The sequence below is a fragment of the Dendropsophus ebraccatus genome, chromosome 10 (assembly GCF_027789765.1).
Source record: "Dendropsophus ebraccatus isolate aDenEbr1 chromosome 10, aDenEbr1.pat, whole genome shotgun sequence".
Classification (NCBI taxonomy): Eukaryota; Metazoa; Chordata; class Amphibia; order Anura; family Hylidae; genus Dendropsophus; species Dendropsophus ebraccatus.
In genome coordinates this window covers 81,101,426-81,112,629 of record NC_091463.1, presented here as the reverse complement: position 1 = coordinate 81,112,629, position 11,204 = coordinate 81,101,426, and positions in this window count along the sequence as shown.

Here is an 11,204-nt window from a genome sequence, read left to right as displayed (position 1 = left end):
AGGTCCTCATAGCAACCAAAACCAGGAGTGGATGGAAAACACAGAAAGGATCTGTTGACACAATGTTGTAATTGAGTGGATGGCCGTCATATAACAGTAAATAACGTCCATTATTTCAATATAACAGCCATTGTTTTAAAATAACAGCAAATATTTGCCATTAAATGGCGGCCATCCACTCAATTACAACATTGTGTGAACAGAGCCTTTCTGTGTTTTCTATCCACTCCTGGTTTTGGTTGCTATGAGGACCACAATACTGACTGAAATATACTGTGTGTGAGCCCAGCCTATAAGTGATTACAGTGCAGTTACTAATGACTCACAGGTGACGTCTTCTCCGATTGCCGTCGCTCACTTTTTCCTTTCCTCTCTATTTGGCGCAGCATCATGAAGACTTCTCCGGCCCCAACTCAACTGCAGGCGGGGAGCTGGGGGTGACTGGGGAAGGGAGGCAGCTGGGGCGACAGGGGGAGAAGCTGGGGCAAATGAGGCCGGGGAGGGGGGGGGGAAGCTGGGAAGGCAGGGAAGCAGCAGGGGGTGAACATGATGGGGGTAGCAGCAGGGGGAGAAGATGATGGGGGTGGCAGCGGGAGGAGAAGATGATGAAGGGTAGCAGCGGGAGGAGAAGATGATGAAGGGTAGCAGCAGGGGGAAAAGATGATGGGGGTAGCAGCAGGGGGAGAAGATGATGGGGGTGGCAGCAGGAGGAGAAGATGATGAAGGGTAGCAGCAGGGGGAGAAGATGATGAAGGGTAGCAGCAGGGGGAGAAGATGATGGGGGTGGCAGCAGATGATGAAGGGTAGCAGCAGGGGGAGAAGATGATGGGGGTGGCAGCAGGGGGAGAAGATGATGGGGGTGGCAGCAGGGGGAGAAGATGATGGGGGTAGCAGCAGGAGTAGAAGATGATGGGGGTGGCAGCAGGGGGAGAAGATGATGGGGGTGGCAGCAGGGGGAGAAGATGATGGGGGTGGCAGCAGGGGGAGAAGATGATGGGGTTAGCAGCAGGGGGAGAAGATGATGGGGGTAGCAGCAGGGGGAGAAGATGATGGGGGTAGCAGCAGGGGGAGAAGATGATGGGGGTAGCAGCAGGGGGAGAAGATGATGGGGGTATCAGCAGGGGGAGAAGATGATGGGGGTGGCAGCAGGGGAGAAGATGATGGGGGTGGCAGCAGGGGGAGAAGATGATGGGGGTAGCAGCAGGGGGAGAAGATGATGGGGGTGGCAGCAGGGGGAGAAGATGATGGGGGTAGCAGCAGGGGGAGAAGATGATGGGGGTGGCAGCAGGGGGAGATGATGGGGGTAGCAGCAGGGGGAGAAGATGATGGGGGTATCAGCAGGGGGAGAAGATGATGTGGGTGGCAGCAGGGGGAGAAGATGATGGGGGTAGCAGCAGGGGGAGAAGATGATGGGGGTATCAGCAGGGGGAGAAGATGATGGGGGTAGCAGCAGGGGGAGAAGATGATGGGGGTGGCAGCAGGGGGAGATGATGGGGGTAGCAGCAGGGGGAGAAGATGATGGGGGTGGCAACAGGGGGAGATAATGGGGGTATCAGCAGGGGGAGAAGATGATGGGGGTAGCAGCAGGGGGAGAAGATGATGGGGGTGGCAGCAGGGGGAGAAGATGATGGGGGTAGCAGCAGAGGGAGAAGATGATGGGGGTATCAGCAGGGGGAGAAGATGATGGGGTAGCAGCAGGGGGAGAAGATGATGGGGGTATCAGCAGGGGGAGAAGATGATGGGGGTAGCAGAAGGGGGAGAAGATGATGGGGGTATCAGCAGGAGGAGAAGATGATGGGGGTAGCAGAAGGGGGAGAAGATGATGGGGGTGGCAGCAGGGGGAGAAGATGATGGGGGTGGCAGCAGGGGAAGAAGATGATGGGGGTATCAGCAGGGAGAGAAGATGATGGGGTAGCAGCAGGGGGAGAAGATGATGGGGGTATCAGCAGGGGGAGAAGATGATGGGGGTATCAGCAGGGGGAGAAGATGATGGGGGTAGCAGCAGGGGGAGAAGATGATGGGGGTAGCAGCAGGGGGAGAAGATGATGGGGGTAGCAGCAGGGGGAGAAGATGATGGGGGTAGCAGCAGGGGGAGAAGATGATGGGGGTAGCAGCAGGGGGAGAAGATGGGGCGGCATGGAGAGCAGCTAAGGGGCAAGGGGTACAGCCGGGTGGCAAGGGGTATATTCGGGCGGCAGGGAGCCAGGGTGAGCTTCCGGCAGAGAGAGCAGGCCGGAAGCTCACAGTGCAGCCCCGCGGTGCCCGAACTTCTCTGCTTGGCGGCGCGCAGGATGTGACGTCATCACGCCGCCAGGAGAGAAGTACGGGCACCGCAAAGACGGCAAGGAGAGAGGGGGCGGTGCCGCGGCGGACTCCGACAACAGCGCGCCACAGCAGAACATCACTCGGGGGCCCATTGGGCCCCGAAAGTGATGTGCTGCTGGCGCTGCTATGCAAGATCTTAATGTGGGCGGCGCGGGCCCCCCCCGGAGCCTTGGGCCCCGGGCGGCCGCCCAAACCGCCCACATTATAATCCGCCATTGGGGGCAGGACCCATCTACAGTCACTGAGTGGCTAAACAGGTACTTTCCTCTGGGTTGTGACAATGAAGGATGAGAGCAAGCGTGGTGCTGCAGGGGGCGTGGGGACAGGTAAGTATAGATTCTTTATTATGTTCTCACACACCCCTACCTGCAGCGGGGTTTTTTTTTTTTTTTTTTTCCTTCGTTTCTGCCGTAAATTTTTCTCCAGCGTTAGATGCTTATGCTAAACTATGTTTTGCAACCTATATGAAAGGTACATTTTGGTACAAAACCTTTAGTTAAAATAAAAATTGGACCCTTTTCAGTGCCAGTTCATTTGCTTTGCTTTGTTGTAATTTGTTCCATATTACTTTATCCCCTGCAGGTTCAGTAAGTGTTCAGCCTTTTGTAATCTCTGTACTTAATCTGAAGTTGGGGGAGGAGGGATATGATGCTGCAAACTATCTGCCTCAGTTTAGACTGTGGGAGACTGGTGGCTATAAGAGTTAGAATGGCACATAGAGAGAAAACTAATATCTATGGAGATGGAGAAAAATGCACACAGCTTTACATTAATATCAGTCCCGCAAAATTAATCTATATTGAGGAAACATACCAAACACAGTCATTTCATACTACATTGGTCCTTTAAGGTCCCTGGGCCCATCAGAAGTATGCTTTGGATTATGCCAGCAACCTTATTTCACATGTACTGTGGGCATGGGGAAACAACATAATGGTTAAATAGCCTAACACTCTTGAATCATGATACTGGAAACTCTGAACTCCATTCCAAAGCACTTGATCTGTATTTACAGGCCGCACGCGGAATATGTGAATGTCCCTTTAACCCCTTCGGGACCAGGCTAATTTTCGTTTTTGCATTTTCGTTTTTTCCTCCTTGTGCTTAAAAGGCATTTGCACTTGCAGTTTTACACCTACAGACCCACATGAGCCCTTATTTTTTGCGTCACTAATTGTACTTTGCAATGACAGGCTGAATTTTTGCATAAAGTATACTACGAAACCAGAAAAAAATTAAAAGTGTGGTGAAATTGAAAAAAAAAACGCATTTCTTTTATTTGGGGGGAATGTGTTTTTACGCCATTTGCCCTGGGGTAAAACTGACTTGTTATGCATGTTCCTCAAGTTGTTACGATTAAAACGATATATAACATGTATAACTTATATTGTATCTGATGGCCTGTAAAAAATTCAAACCATTGTTAACAAATATACGTTCCTTAAAATCGCTCTATTCCCAGGCTTATAGCACTTTTATCCTTTGGTCTATGGGGCTGTATGAGGTGTCATTTTTTGCGCCATGATGTTTACTTTCTATCGATACCTTGATTGCGCATATACGACTTTTTGATCGCTTTTTATTACATTTTTTCTGGATTTGATGCGACCAAAAATGCGCAATTTTGCACTTTGTTATTTTTTTGCGCTGACGCCGTTTACCGTGCGAGATCAGGAACGTGATTAATAGTTCGGGCGATTACGCATGCGGCGATAGCAAACATGTTTATTTATTTATTTACTTTTATTTATAACCTGGGAAAAGGGGGGTGATTCAGACTTTTATTGGGGGAGGGGGCTTTTTACTAATAACAATACTTTTTTTTTTTTTTTTACACTTATACTAGAAGCCCCCCTGGGGGACTTCTAGTATATACACTTTGATCTCTCATTGAGATCTTTGCTGTATAGATATACAGCAAAGATCAATGAGATCGGCACTCGTTTGCTTTCGGCTGCTGCAGCCGAATACAAACGAGTGCCGAGCTGGGGACGGTGCCATCTTGGACGAGTCCCCGGCCGGCATCAGACAGGGAGATCGCTCCTCCGGGACAACGTCCTGGAGGAGCGATCTCCGCCACTAGACACCAGGGAAGTGCTGCAGCCAGTAATCGGATGCAGCTGTCATGTTTGACAGCTGCATCTGATTACTGTATTAGCGGGCACGGCGATCGGACCGTGCCCGCTAATACCGGCGGTCCCGGGATACAAGCGGCACCCGGGACCGCCGCGGTTCAGAGCGGGGTTGCCACGCGGCCCCGCTCTGAACGCCCGCACCCGCGCGAGGATGTACAGTTACGTCCTCGTGCGGCAAAGGGTTAATGTACATAGGCATGTTGCTGCGAGGCACATTTTAGAAAACAGGGGATGTAGTTGGGCCATTTCCTGTCTAACTTCCTTTTTTCTATTCTTGTGGAGAAGTTTGTGTAAACCGTTAAAGGGAACCTGTCACCCCCCGTGCCGGGGTGACAGGTTCCCGACCCCCGTTAGAGACCCCTATACTTACCTCATCGCGCCGGGTCCCGCTTCTGAAGATGGTCGGGTCCCGGAGATCTCAGCCGCCGCAGCCCGGCGCGCGCGCTAAGAGATGAGTCCAACGCTCATAGAGAATGACGGAGCGCTGGACTCTCCTGTCATTTTCTATGGGTGTTGGACTCATCTCTCAGCGCGCGCGCCGGGCTGCGGCGGCTGAGATCTCCGGGACCCGACCATCTCCAGAAGCGGGACCCGGCGCGATGAGGTAAGTATAGGGGTCTCTAACGGGGGGTCGGGAGCCTGTCACCCCGGCACGGGGGGTGACAGGTTCCCTTTAAAGGGGTTGTCCAGCGAAAATCATTTTCTTTCAAATAAACTGGTGTCAGAAGGTTATATAGATTTGTAATTTACTTCTATTAAAAAATCCCCCCCCCCCTTCCTTCCTTCTACCCATACCGTTTGGTTATATATAACTTCATATGATATGTTCCCTACATCTGTTTGTTCACCCTTATTTGTTTAATAAAAACAGATTTGATTAAAAAAAAATTTTATTCTTCCCATACTTATTAGCTGTTGTTTGTCCTAAAGGAAATATTTTATTTTAAGTCTGACACAGTGCTCTCTGCTGACATCTCTGGCCGAGACAGGAACTGTCCAGAGCAGGAGAGGTTTTCTATCGGGATTCATATAAAACCGAGACAGAGTTCCTGTCTCGGCCAGAGATGGCAGCAGAGAGCAATATAGGACATACAGCAGCTAATTAGTATGGGAAGACTTGAGATTTTTTAATGGAAGAAAAATACAAATCTAGATAACTTTCTAATATCAGTTGATTTGAAAGAAAAAGATTTTTGCTGGACAACCCCTTTAAAATAATAAGCCTGGATGGATGTTGTGATGGATCTTGCCTAGTTTTTTGTAAAAATATTTTTAAAAATGCTCTGAACTATATGGGCTTCTATAAAGCAGTTATATTAGAGTATACATGAAATTATTTTAATAGTTATCTACTTACAAACCGGGTTTAAAAACTACAGACAGCCTACTAGAGCCCAGCATTGTTCTCCAGTCTATTTTGCAGCAACTCAGCACGGAGATATTATTGAGGCAGCTGTATGACACCCAGCTATTTCCATGCTCAAGCCCTTTTATAATTAAAGGGCTTATCCAGGATTAGAAAAACATGACGTGTTCTTCCGGGAAGCAGCGCCACTCTTGTCTCTGGAATGGAGTTGCAAAACCACACCCAAATTTGAGACGAGTCATGTTGCTTCTGGAAGAAAGCGGCCATGTTTCTCTAATCCTAGATAACCCCTTTAATAGGACTTATACATGAAAATTACTGGGCGGCAACTGTAACACCTAGGGAATGCAGTGAAGGAAGAGCAACACTGGATTTACACTAAGGTGGGTTTACATGTACCGGAATCACAGCAGATTTCATGCTGCGATTCCCAGTACTGTCTGTTTGTTGGGGTTTAATGCGCTGCGGTCAGACAGCGCACTGATTGGCTGAGCGGGACGTGAGGGAGCCAAGAGCCACAGAAGTAGTCCAGAGCGTGGACGGGTAAAGTATTCACTGGGCAGCAGTGGTTTAAAGGGGCGGGGTTTACTTACTGGAAAAATCCAGTATCCACTGCAAGTATGTAAACCCGTACAAACTGACAGTGCCGTGAATCACAGCGGATTTCGCTGCAATTCCCGTACCTGTGAACCGACCCTAAGGGTACGTTCAGAAGTATTGCAGTGGATTTCATTCTGCGAGGCTTGCAGTGGCTGATGAAACCTATTACAGTGTTTCTTAAAATCGCTTATACTACTGATTTCTGCAATAAAAAAAAACAAGACAGTTACGCTTTAATTATTGGAGCTTTTATTATTGGAGCTTTTATATCAAGTGAAGTTCATCTCAACCAGTACTGCATTTTATTTTTTTTATCCGAATGTGGGCGCATTCGGGTGTGCCCGCATTCCAATTACCAAAAGCAGACAATGTAAAGTGCAGCTGGAGCCGCACTGTCAGTCTTGTGTGGCTGCTATTTAATGAATAGCAGCTGCACAAAACTGACATGTCAGTTTTTTGTGTGGCCGCATGGAATCCCAGCCGGAGTGTATACTCTCCGGACGGGATTCCATAGCAATTTAAGGGATAGTAGATTAATTAAATAAAGTCCGTGGTTGCAAACCTGCACCTACAGCCGTTGTTTAATGAATTTATACATTGTGTGAACTTAGCCTATGACTGTATCCATGTTATTCAGGACTCCGTAGGGTGGCATCAAATTTTTATAGCCGCAGGGAATCAAAGGCTGAGTGTTCGGGTTTGGAGAACATTGGTGAACTTTCCGCTCAACACTAATGAGGCCCTTCAGCTGTTCCAAAACTACAATGGCAGGACATAAATGGGTGACAATATATATCAGTGAAGTAGTCTACCTTTACTATAGAAACTGACCAACATGATGCAGCCTTTTTCAGACTTTTTTTTAATACGGTCAGAAATTCTTTTTTTCAAATATGATTTTCAAGAAAAAAAAGCAGATGCTGTTTTTTTCTTCCATAAACTTATTTTCTATATTCCTATGAGAGCAAATTAAAATGTTTACAAAAAAATCTTCTATATTATCTATTAAAGACTAATTGATCCTCAATTCTAGATCCCGTCCGCTGAGGTTGAGCCTCCCGGGACAGTAAATGATTTGTAACATTTCTATATATTTGCCATGTACAATAAAGAATATTTGAAGGGATTATTTTTGCTGGGATTTTTTATAATACCTTTTAGCAGGTCAGGTAAGCCCATAGGTTGTACTAAGAGCTGGGTTACTTTCAATATAGAATAAGATGGAAGCTTTTGACTGCCATTTATTTATAGAGAGAGTAGGTACATTTTAGGAAGGCAACTAATTTATATAGTATGTACAACAACATCTACCCCTAAAAAACACCAGGTGGGACCAGATATACTCTGGAAAATGGATGTTCTAAAGACAAAAATTGTCACCAGCTGAACATTTGCACATATGGTAAATATTCATATATCTGCCGATCTGTGAATTTGCTATATATTCTGTAAAATTTCACTCTTTTTTTGCCAAATGTATTCATTACATATGGAGGATTTGACATTATACTGTTACAGGAAGGGCCGTATTACCAGCTGCTGCTGCCCTAGGCACTAAACCTGGGGACGCCCCATCTTCACTCACCAATTAGCATCAGGATTTTCTAGTTTCTGAACATCATATTGATATCTGATCAGTCTTAGGCCGCGTTCCCACATTTACTGTGCGTCACCTCATGCGGTAACCAATAGGTGTATAGCCAATAATCCTGGTAACAGCACATGACTACTGGGGAAGCAATGGGAGCCTGGTTTTAGCCACATACATTTCTCTACATGTAGAAACATTGGGGGAGATTTATCAAACATGGTGTAAAGTGAAACTGGCTCAGTTGCCCCTAGCAACCAATCAGATCCCACCTTTCATTTTCCAAAGTGTCTGTGAAGAATGAAAGGTGGAATCTGATTGGTTGCTAGGGGCAACTGAGCCAGTTTTACTTTACACCATGTTTGATAAATATCCCACATTGTCTTAATCACGTTTTTTAACTGCTTAAACATAAATAAATTTCCACATTGAATCAATGATTAGAGACATCAGCATATTGTCTGAGGGAATTCACACCAGACCTGACCAATACCGCCATACTGTGACTGGATAACACCACCACACCAGACCTGACCAATACCGCCATACTGTGACTGGATAACACCACCACACCAGACCTGACCAATACCGCCATACTGTGACTGGATAACACCGCCATACCAGACCTGACCAATACCGCCATACTGTGACTGGATAACACCGCCATACCAGACCTGACCAATACCGCCATACTGTGACTGGATAACACCACCACATCAGACCTGACCAATACCGCCATACTGTGACTGGATAACACCGCCATACCAGACCTGACCAATACCGCCATACTGTGACTGGATAACACCGCCATACCAGACCTGACCATACTGTGACTGGATAACTTGAATGGAACTTTAAAATAGACACACCCAAAAAGAGTGTATAAAGCTGCCTTGTTGAACCTGAACTTGAATATTGTATAATGAATAAGGGTATGTGCACACAGAAATTCAGACAGAACCTCTGTCGTGGAATTCCCAGCTTGCACTCGCTCGCGGGCTGCAGCGGGTGTGCGTGTCTCCGCCCATGTCATAGACTCCATTCTATGCACGGGCGGATTCCTTCCTCCATCCAAAGAATGTAGTATATTAAACTGCTCCACACTGAAGATGAAATGTCCACTACTTTGCAAAGCCTATTTTCTGAAGGTCTGTGCACACTGAGGAAATTTGTTGGAAAATCCGTTGCGGAATTCGATGCTCACAGACTGCGGTGTGTCATAGACTCTAACCGTCATTCTTTGGACGGGCGATGGAATCCACCGGTGCATAGAATGGAGTCTATGACACGGGCGGAAAAACGCGCACCCGCCGCAGTTTGCGAGTGGGCGCGAGCGCGAATTCCACAACAGATTTTCCGTTGTCGAGGTGCCTTCCCAAAGAAGGCCTACTGTTGTTGGCTGTCTCCTAATTGAGTTGGAGAATGGGTCCGGATCCCCTCTCCCACACCATGCACTTAGAATGAAGACACAGACAACGTATCTTGCAAACAAGTCTGGTGTGTCCTGCTATCTCTGAGAACCCACCTTTATTTATACAGAAAAAAACCAATGGATATGAATGAAAATGCAAAGTCATACACTATGCAAGTCATCAACTTCAAAGAACGGATAACTACAGATATGTTTTGACAGATATGGACATACAGTAAGATTAAATGTTCAATTAAAAATTGTTTACATAAGGATGTTGATATTAAAAAATTGTTTACATAAGGATGTTGATACATGAACATTTTGTTATCTGCTTACAAAAATGTGAATAATAAAATAACATTAATTATCTGCTAAAAACAGGTGGTGGACCAGCTTTATGGCCTTGAACAGGATTCAGTTCAAAAATAGGAAAGTTCATCAGAAAAGAGTTTATTTTTCTTCTATTAAAAGAGTTTATTTTTCTTCAAACTTTGGATGGATTAACTCATTCCTCTCACCGTCAAGTTTCCTCAGCTTGCACATACCCTTAAATGGAATAAACACTGTCTGATTCACCGGTATTTTGGAGTGCCGCAAGATTTTGTCCTGTCTGCTTAGTGCTTTTAAGGAGAGAGCAGTCTTATCTCCAGCGATTCAGCTGTGCAGCTGTGCATCTGTGCATCTGTAAGGCTGGGTTCACACTACGTATATTTCAGTCAGTATTGTGGTCCTCATATTGCAACCAAAACCAGGAGTGGATTAAAAACACAGAAAGGATCTGTACACACAATGGTGAGATTGAGTGGATGGCCGCTATATAACAGTAAATAACGGCCATTATTTCAATATAACAGCCGTTGTTCTAAAATAACAGCAAATATTTGCAATTAAATGGCGGCCATCCACTCAATTTCAACATTGTGTGAACAGATCCTTTCTGTTTTCAATCCACTCCTGGTTTTGGTTGCAATATGAGGACCACAATACTGACTGAAATATACATAGTGTGAACCCAGCCTCATTGTGGATTTTATATATTTCTGTGCTCAGTTTTCAGATGACAAGGAGCAATGTATACTTACCATCCACGTTATGATCCACCATCCAGGCCTCGAGTCTTTCCGCCTTAAATCTTAAGACCTATTCTTTCCCTTGCTATCAATCATTCTGGAGGAGGTGGGTCCTAAAGATACAGCCGGAGAATTGAGGAGACATACCGGATCACAAGCAGCGCAGATGGTAAGTATACACTGCTGCTTGTGATATGGAGACTGACAGCACAGATATATACATATCCTATACACATATCTGTACTGTCAGTTTCCTTTCACCCTTCTCTGCCACACAAAACCCTATTTACACAGAAAGGTGTGTGGCCGACAATGACACATTTTAAAACCTGTTCTAAAGAACTGATCAGCCGAGATTGAACGTGAAGTGGCCTTTGGACCTCATAAGCATTGTGAAGACATATGACAGAACTGTAGATATTCTGTGTACAGCCGTATGGTGGGGAGAGTACCTCCTCCTAGGTGTGAATACCTCCGTAACAGAGCATATAGTAGAACTTTTTTTTTCCCATACAGATTCATGGACATGGGTACAATATCGGCCCATAGCTTTCTATAGGTGGACTGTCTCTAATCCATAAAACGCAGATCTGTAATCCGGTTATGTGCGTGAAGCTTTATATTGATCTCTAGAAATAAAATACGGTATGTATATTCTACACAGTTTATTATTTTAACACATTTTCCTATAAACTTCACAATTATA